The following is a 10,317-nucleotide window of genomic DNA, read 5'->3' on the forward strand; positions in this document are numbered from 1 at the left end:
TCCAAGAGAAGGAGGATTGAAATAGGCTGTGACATGTGCCCCCCGTCCTAGAAAACAAAAAAATAGATTCTACATTCCTAGTTGGTGTATCTAGTAAACCACCAAGGACATGTGCTGCTGTGTATAGAAACACAAAGGTTGTATATTCCCAGTAGGTGTGTCTACTAAACCACCAAGGACATGCGCTGCTGTGTATAGAAACACAAAGGTTGTATATTCCCGGTAGGTGTGTCTACTAAACCACCAAGGACATGTGCTGCCGTGTATAGAAACACAAATGTTCTATATTCCCAGTAGGTGTGTCTAGTAAACCACCAAGGACATGTGCTGCTGTGTATAGAAACACAAAAGTTGTATATTCCCAGTGAGTGTGTCTAGTAAACCACCAAGGACATGTGCTGCTGTGTATAGAAACACAAAAGTTGTATATTCCCAGTGAGTGTGTCTAGTAAACCACCAAGGACATGTGCTGCTGTGTATAGAAATACAAAGGTTGTATATTCCCAGTTGGCGTGTCTAGTATCCACAAAGGGCATGTGCTGCTGTGTATAGAAACACAAAGGTTGTATATTCCCAGTTGGTGTGTCTAGTAAACCACCAAGGACATGTGCTGCCGTATATAGAAATACAAAGGTTGTATATTCCCAGTGAGTGTGTCTAGTAAACCACCAAGGACATGTGCTGCTGTGTATAGAAACACAAAGGTTGTGTATTCCCAATAGGCGTGTCTGGTAAACTACAAAGGAAATATGCTTCTGTGTATAGAAACACAAAGGTTCTATGTTCCCAGTATGCGTTTCTAGTATCCACAAAGGGCATGTGCTGCTGTGTATAGAAACACAAAGGTTCTACATTCCCAGTTGGTGTGTCTAGTAAACCACCAAGGATCTCTTCTCTTCTCGTTTTCTATGTTTCCGCAACTCGTCTGCTATGTTTTTTGACACCCCTGCGGGGACCTGTACAATCCATCCCAATCGGCCCGAGTCTGCTGACACCCTCATTGCTTCACTAATCGAGTTCTAATGGATGTTTTATCTGTAGAGTTCCCAGGTCCTCTTGTGTCTGCTCGGGTCCAGGTGCACGGTGGTGACTAGAGGCTTGGTTACTCTAATTGTATTGAAGGAGTGTGCTCAACGGTCAGAGTGGAAAATTATCGCTATTCATGAGGGTGCCCGCCACTTGCCCATCCGTCACGTGACTCTCAAGCATTGTTGACGCTGACCACCGGATCGATGCTTGGTCGTCAACCTTGAACTGGTTTAGATCTGTTAAGTCTCTTTCTCCCTCGGTCATTAATGGCAGCTAATGTGTTTAGAGTTCAATTCCCTTCTCGAGTACAATTTGTAAAGCCTGTTCTTGATCCAACTTGCGGTATTGCTAAATGGTGTTAAACGCGGCGTAAAAACACAGTCGCTAATGTGTTCAGGATTCGATTCCCCCAAATCGATAAAACAATGTGTAAAGTCTATTCCTGATGCAACTCTTGATATTCTACGTTATGCTAATCGCGGCGCAAAATTACAGTGACTTACACATTCCTTCTTTACTGTCCACCGTCTGATGGCGTCAGCCTGCTCATTTTTGAATATTGTGGAATTTTTTTCAAAAGGACTCTGATAATAATTAAATAATTTTGGCATTACCTCTAAATTTCGTGTCGTTATAGTGAGTTGCTGTTTATCGTTGTTTCCAATATTATTTAAGTTAAATTTCACGGCGTGTCAGCTTATTGTTGGGGGAAGCCTAGGCGATGCACAATTCTTAAACGTTTACACATTTGGTGAAATCACGAGCACCGGAATGGTGCCGACAAATAACGTCTTCTAATCGGGATCCTGAAAGTCGTCCTCAATTGTTAAATTTTGTTGATCTAGTGGGAACATGTGACCTTATCATACCTCATGCATTAACATTCTTGACCATTTTCATCACTTTTAATTGAAGAGCCTTTGCATGCGTTTGTGACGGTACCTCCGAGGGGGCAGGATACGCTCACCTTTTCGCGAACTCCTGATATTATCACTGTTTGATAGTGATTCATAAACTCAGTTTAGTATATAGTCGGAATCGTACAAGGACTTTGCTTTTAACGAAGCTTTCTTATGACAATGGAGGGGCGGTCGGGTATCCTAGTGGTTAAAGCATTCGCTCGTCACGCCGAAGACCCGGGTTCGATTCCCGACATGGTTACAATGTGTGAAGCCCATTTCTAGCGTCCCCTGCCGTGATATTGCTGGAATATTGCGAAAAGCGGCGTAAAACCATACTCACTCACTATGACGATGGGAAGGTTTTTATATAAACAGTGAATGTCGGATATGACCTCACGTAGCGACTTGTCGCATTGTATATATTAGATACGCCTAATATAGCCATACATGGAAGAAACAAATATATCACTGGGTGTCATGTCTTAAAACCATGGTAACTGTAACCACATAATCACCGGTGTAACGGGCGTCACTGCGGCCTTTTGCGATGCAGAGTTACGTCCCTTACTTTGTCTTTGAAATCGAGGCCCATAAGGACCTGTGTCTATTAGGATGTTCACCGTGCTCGAGGATTCCACCAAAGCGGTAAACGTCAAAGACCCGCGTCACTCCGAGCGTTTCCCCCACATTAAGCTGACATGCCATGATGCGAGTGAAATACTGTTCAAAGCGATGTTAAACCTGCATATGCCTTCTCTGAATTCATATCGAACATTCAGTCAGTAGGAGACGTGGGATAGAAGCTATTATTCCCATCACGACAGCCCTTGTTGTTAGTGATGCTGTACTAGTAGCGTTTATTCGTTTACAACACCCCAGTGTTTCAGATAGGCAGCTGGTGGCTGTACAATAAAGACGGACTTAGCGAAGCAGTCGAATTCCATGTACAGGATTCTGTGGTATTGATTTGACATCAAATTAAGAACTAAGGCTGAACATCTGAAGCTCTGGAGAGAACATTAACTCAACTTAAGGACACTCTAACGGATTTCTGTCTCTGTCCACACAGCTCTCTTCTTTTACCACAGGACCGCCTTTGTGGTATAGTGGTAGAGCGTCCGCCAGTAGAGCGGAAGGTCCGGGGTTCGAACTCCGGCCGCTTCATACCAAAAGACGTTACAAGACGGTATCTGGCGCTCGGCATTAAAGGGAGTCTGTAGACTGTGCACACACACACACACACACACACACACACACACACACACACACACACACACACACACACACACACACACACACACACACACACACACACACACACACACACACACACACACACACACAAACACACACACACACACACACACACACACAAACACACACACACAAACACACACGTCGCTATATAAGTGCAATAATCTTGGACGCGCATTTAAACCCCACTCATATTACGAATTCCACTGTTGGTTATATCTTTCACTCTTGTTGTATAGAAAGAGATCCGTTGTTTTCGTTATTTTGTGAACTGAAGCCGACGTGTGTAGTTTATATACAGTGCAACGTAAAATGACATTGCCTACAATTTTGCTGGTTTATCACAGCTTGATACCAAGCCGTGATATAACTGGAATACTGTTTAAAGTGGCGTTAAACACAACTCACTCATGATGTCAATCACTTGATTGTCTGGTCTAGTCTAGATTCCATTATTTACAGACCGACCGTAACTGGAGTTAAATAACAACAAATAAATAAATAAACAAACAATGTAAGAAGTACCTTACTTGGAGATCCCGGCGTTTTAAGTGAGTGAGTGAGTGAGTTGGGTTCAACGCTGCTTTTAACAGAATTCCAGTTATATCACGGCGTGTCAGCTTAATGTGGGAGGAAAGCCCGAAGTGATGCAGGTTTCAGACGTTTACCACTTCGGTGAAACCCACGAGCACGGGTATGGTGCTGACAAACCTAGAAACATAATTGGAGCGAACCGGGATTCGAACCCACAATCATAGGTTTCTGGCGTGCCCAAGTTACGCAACTCTTCACAGCGAATCGTGGGTTTCACCGAAGAGGTAAACTTCTGAGACCTGCATCACTTCGGGCTTTCCTCCCATATTAAGCTGACACGCCGCGATATAACTGGAATGCTGTTAAAAGCGGTGTTAAACCAAACTCACTCACTAAGCGAGCGTAGTGAAAAGACTGTCGTGAGCCTATGTTAAAGTATAAGAATTACTATCATCTTAGCACTACGCTCGCTATGAACGATTCTTACTATATCATGAGCATTTTGAGGTTGCAACATAACTACAAATGGCGTATTCACTCACTCACGGATTCAGCTGCTGACAAACTGCACTAGCATCACAGAATCGTTTTTGTCGAAAACAGTTATTACGATTTTTGATTAAAGATTAACTCTTGAGAAAAAATCCTAAGCAAAAATATAATTAGTCCCAAAGGATAAGCCTTGCATTAAGGATAACATTTACATTTGCTTGATATGTTTTTCAAATGTTCTCGGTAACGATTGTACCGCCAACATGAACGTCACCTACCCGAATGTTCATCAATTTGTGCAACGACATTATCGCGTGACTACGTTGTGTAAGACAACATCATTTCCTCGACTGTCATTCTCCGGTACACGATTGTATTCTGCAGGACGGAGATTGGACGCTGTGTCCCGTGACTTGATACACAACACGTGCTATCGGCGTGCTTCAAAACAAAGGACATGTTTATAGACTCACACCCGTTGACTGCAAGAATAAATATTTATAAGATACATCACGCTTTCATAGAGAATATAAATTCACGGGATGGGGGTTGAAATCGATGACTAAACGCATTAACGTTAAGCGTTTGGATTATCTGCTTGTATGTACTACATATGTAAACAGAGGTTGCCAACCCCCTTTTGGGTACCTAGGATTCAGGGTCTATTTAGAGGGACCCATCCGTGTGGTACGCTGAATTAAATCGTATTTTGTGTCCAGATTCAACTCTTTTTGAAAAAAATAAAATTATTGTTTACGTAAACCAATTCTTTATATGATATATTTTTTCGATATTTCTTCACTAATTTAACTTCAAATCGCATACTTTTCTTCAATACTTTTTAGTATTAAGGATTCAGGGTTGAGCAATGAGACCCAGCATGAACAAGAAACATGGTATTCGGTATTAAGGGAAAGGGGTAGTGAATATTGTGTATGGGGTGGGGCTGACTGGAGCTGGGTGCGTGGGTTGGGGTGGGGTGGGGTGGGGTGGGGTGGGTGGGGCGGCACCTATAAAAGCGTGTGAGTGTTGTTGACTCTTATTAGTTAATGGTAGCATTGGAAACTTTGGACCTAATCTGTCCGGGAATCCCCTGGGGGACTTAATCAACACCATTGAGCTGGAAGTGACACTTGCTTTAGAGATATCAGCGATACTCCTTTTAAATGACCCCTCAGTTGTGAGGTGAGTTAATGTTAGTGAGTTAATGGTTTGTCAGGAAATAATCAAAACAGTGGTTGATAGCACGAGCAACGATTCAAGCTATCGATGTATGACGTATAGTGTAATCATCTGATACTCATTTTAGTTGCATTCCACGTCAACAATGGAATCCGGGGACAATGTCAATGATTGATGGTGAGTGAGTGAGTGGGTTGGGTCTAACGCCGCTTTTAACATTATTCCAGTTATATCACGGCGTGTCAGCTTAATGTGGGAGGAAAGCCCGAAGTGATGGTACAGGTCTCAGACGTTTACCACTTTGGAGAAACCCACGAGCACGGGTATGGTGCTGACAAACCTAGAAACATAATCGAGGCGAACCGAGATTCGAACCCACAATCATAGGTTCCTGGCGTGCCCAAGGGACGCAACTCTGCACAGCGAATCGCGGTGCCCTAGACGACTGGGCCAACCGTGCCCCCTGGTTGATGGTAATTGAACGAGGATAATTTCATTTTTGACACAAACTGTCATTTTAAATTAATAAAAGAAATTGACAAAACTACACATTTCTTTTCCGACTTAACGGTGCATAAATGGAAGAGTTCTTAAATTAGTACAAATGGTTAAATATGGTTTTGCCAGTTGTGTGAGTGAGCGAGTCGGAATTTAAAGGTTTTAAAAAGAGCCTTCAGTTGCATCACATCATGTCAGCTAAACGCGAGACCCTGGAACATGTGCATTGTGCTGACATACCAAGGATCATTATCTAGATTCGAAACCACGGCTTAGACATGCCACCCGTGGGCCACGTGGACCTCCACTAGTCACCTGAAGACATACAGGATACGGAGTCCGCGGTGTTCGTGTAGACGGTCAGTGGAGACCGACATTCGGGTTTATCTCTAGCTTAAGTAGCCGCAGACAGATCCGCTACTTCAAGAGACTGTAGTGAAGACTAAATACTGCAATAGCGACTCGGAATGATATAGTGTGGATAACAGTCACTATCCATCACAGACCGCCCAACTCCCAGTGCGCCGAACGTTAGTATAAAACTCAGCCACGTTGCTGTAATGAGAGTGAGGTGGGGACGTAGAACACGTATGAGAAAGAGAGAGGACATGGAGAGAATACATGTGAATGAGAGAGCGGGAGAGAGAGTGTTTGAGTATAGATTACAAGTACGTGTTTCTAAGACAGACATATGAGGGGTGGCTGAAACGTTTTGAGCCAACTACCAAGGATGTAGAGAACAGCCTTAACAGCTTGCATGTATTAAAATCATACAGTACTGTCCATGCTTACAGGCTGTATTTGAACCAAATGCACAATCAGGCAGCATATGTATTCTGGCATAAAAGTGACTATGTATTTTCTGTTGATGAGAATAGGACACAACTGGCTACCGCGCTGTCATCAAGTATCTGAAAGGGCTCACTTTTACAGCCATCCATGCGGACATCTTTAGGGGTTAAAGCTCCTTCCTCGGTCGCTTGTAAGAGGTAGGCAGCGGAGTTCGAGAGGGAATGACAAAGCCTCGCAGATAATCCAAGATTAGGAGTACCTAAAACCGCCACCACTAAAGGGCAATGTTGGACAACTCACTACAAGTCACATAGCCAATATAGTAGGCATCTCTGAGACATTATGAGGAATAAACTGGGCACGACAGGTTTATAGCACCAGTACCTACCAGAGACTAAACGACAGTCAATATTCTCCCCCGACGAAGAAGGCAAATCCTGTACCATCAACTGGTAAGCTTAGGTTTTCTTGGATTTTAAGGACTATCTCACGAAAAGTCACCAGAAGTTGCACCGTCAGGTCTTTCCCTCTTCCCAGACACAAGGAAGTAGGATCTATGTACTCCAGCATTGGCAGAAGTGTGTGGACCCCGAACAGGATGGGTTGTATGCTGAGACATAATTAGCAGCCATCAACGCAGTCCATCCTCTTTAGGCTAAGGGCTTTTCAGCCATTCCTCGTTGGGCCTATGCATGTGTGTGCGTGCATGCGTGCGTGCGTGCGGTGTGTGTGGTGTGTGTGGTGTGTGTGTGTGTGTGTGTGTGTGTGTGTGTGTGTGTGTGCGTGTGTTACAGGAACACACAGACAGACAGACAGACAGACAGAGGGAAGGGAGGAGGTTGAGGATACGCCTGGGAATGACAAGGTTTAGAGGAATAACGTTGATATATGTAAGATAGGATGAGGGTCATGTGGTGTTATATTTTATATTTTTCACTTTTTGTTATTTTTATTTGTGTGGGGTGGGGGGTGGGGAGGGGATGTAGGGGGTCATTCACAGAGAAGATAGAGAAAGAGACACGCATGTTAGCAGTAAAAGTTTTACGTGTATAAATGCAGATTGTATGCTCCACGTTTTCTACGCCTGTACTTAAAGACTGCATTCTTATGTTCATCGTTAGTATGCAAAGACTGAATGTCACGTACAAATTACGTGAACCGTGTTCTCCACGGTTGATTGCAAGTCGCAACGTATGTCACGGCTTGTTTGATAGGCATTACCTAGGAGTTGACGCATGACAAGGCAGACACAGTTTTATAGATAACAACATCTTTAATTCTGTAAAAAGCAACGCTTCGGTATAGATCCTTGTACCGTTGTCAAGCAAGACGTCGCTTTTTACAGTATTAAAGATATTGTTATCTGTCTCTGCCTTGTCTACCTTATGTCACGGCTGCTCACAACATGTATGGTGGACATAAGAAAAGATGACATGTATCATAGAGCAATAGTACAGATAGTTCAGGACGAATCAATATCTGAGAGAGGTCATGCCTCCTACAAAGCTGTGGTCCTTCATGCAAGCCTACGTCCTAACTAGTTAACGACGTATCTTCTGCGTTGGTAATCAGAATACATATCTATCCCAGAGGATCAGGAAGGCTTGCTGATTTTGTACTCTTGCCCTTCGGGGGAATAAAGATCTTAGATTGCCAATTCAAGACGAATCTATAATTGAGATAATTTCACACGCGTAAAAGTCCATTAGAAAGCCGGAATTCTAGACGTCTCCCATGTTTGCGTCTTCTATGGGTCCCACGTGTGATTTCAGATCCGGTGATTCGAGTACACGACCTGGCTCACTGTGTGTAACTAATTTAATTAGAGGTGGATGGGTGTCCAGCATTCAGCAAGTTTGATCCTTCAGGAACGCCCTGGGCAAAGTGTAAAACGTGGTTGTGTTCGTATGCACTGGTATACTGGGTGTAGTTCATTATTATATCAATCAATTTAGCTGATTTGAGTATAGACAATGGAGAGGTTTCGACGTAGTTTTGTTTGTTTGTTTGTTGTTTAACGCCGCACTCAGCAATATTCCAGCTATGTGACAGGGGTCTGTAAATAATCGAGTCTGGACCAGACAATCCAGTGAGTGACATCATGAACATCGATCCACGCAATCGGGATCGATGACATGCATCAACCAAGTCAGCCCGATCCCGTTAGTCGCCTCTTACGACAAGCATAGTCGCCTCTTACGGCAAGCATGGGTTGCTGAAGACCTATTCTTCCCCGGATTTTCACGGGTCGTTTGGACGTAGTGCTCAGAGGAGATCGTTTTATACATGCATTTGTTTTGGCAATAAGCTAGTCTTTTCTACGAGTAAGATTAATAGGATGAACGAAAGATGCAGAAGTTGGTGGAACGATATTGTTTCAAGGACATTTGATGGAGATCAGTGGCTTGAAACTTTTGTGCCGTTCATCAGACGTCAGAGAAGCCTTGACCACTGAACAGCGTGTAGATGTGTACTTCTTGACTATTACAGCAGTGTACCGAATTATCAGTAAGTTGTTTGGAATAGCCAGGTCAACAGTGTGTTTCTGCGTCAGTGACGTCTGCGAAGCCATACATCAGCGGATGTTCAATGAACTGGTCTGATTTCCACATGGCGAAACCTGAAAGGAGTTTATTGGTGGATTATGAGGACAAACGAAACTTTCGAAACAGTGCAGAAGCAAAAGATGCTACGCTTCCCCGAATATTACTCCCAAATATTGCCATTAAGATGTGTGTGATGATAAATACCGGTTCACAGCCTACCCATTGTCCTGGCTCCAGAAACCAATCACTAACAGAGAACAGCTTACAGCAAAATATTGCAATCCTGACTTTGTGAACAGAAAAGGATGGTACTCCATCATTAAGATGTGTGTGATGATAAATACCGGTTCACAGCCTTCCCCTTGTCCTGGCTTCAGAAACCAATCACTAACAGAGAACAGCTTACAGCAAAATATTGCAATCCTGACTTTGTGAACAGAAAAGGATGGTACTCCATCATTAAGATGTGTGTGATGATAAATACCGGTTCACAGCCTTCCCCTTGTCCTGGCTTCAGAAACCAATCACTAGCAGAGGACAGCTTACAACAGACCAGTCGTCCTTTAACTACCGTCGACGCAGTGCCCGTATGACGACAGGGAACACATACGGGCGGTTTAAAGGGAGATGGTGACGTTTCTTCAGGAGGGTTGACGTTGATGTCAATTTCGTATCACCCCGTGTGGCTGCAATTGTCGCACAACACATCCTGAGTGAAAAGAAAGATCAGCCCTACTTACCAGACTTCTCTAAAGTCTGATGAACGGCGCAAATGCGGCTCCAATTGTAGGCAGATGTCGTCAAACCCGGCTTGAGACGTCCTGAAATGTTCAAGCCATTGGTCTTTATCAAATGATTTTCAAACAATATCGTTCCATCAACTTCTGCTTCTTTCTTTCTTCCAATCATCCTACTCGCAGAAAGGACGAGCGTATTGCCTAAACAAGCACAAGTAACAAACGTTAGCTCCTCCTTCTTCGAGCACGACGTCCAAACCTCTCCATTGTCTGGATATTATAATGAACCAAGCTCCAAGTATACCATTGCAAATAAACACAACCAGTGACTTTCACCCTTTGCACTGTGGT

This window comes from Haliotis cracherodii, unplaced genomic scaffold (assembly GCF_022045235.1).
Source record: "Haliotis cracherodii isolate W230 unplaced genomic scaffold, xgHalCrac1.p SCAF_19, whole genome shotgun sequence".
NCBI classification, from domain to species: Eukaryota; Metazoa; Mollusca; class Gastropoda; order Lepetellida; family Haliotidae; genus Haliotis; species Haliotis cracherodii.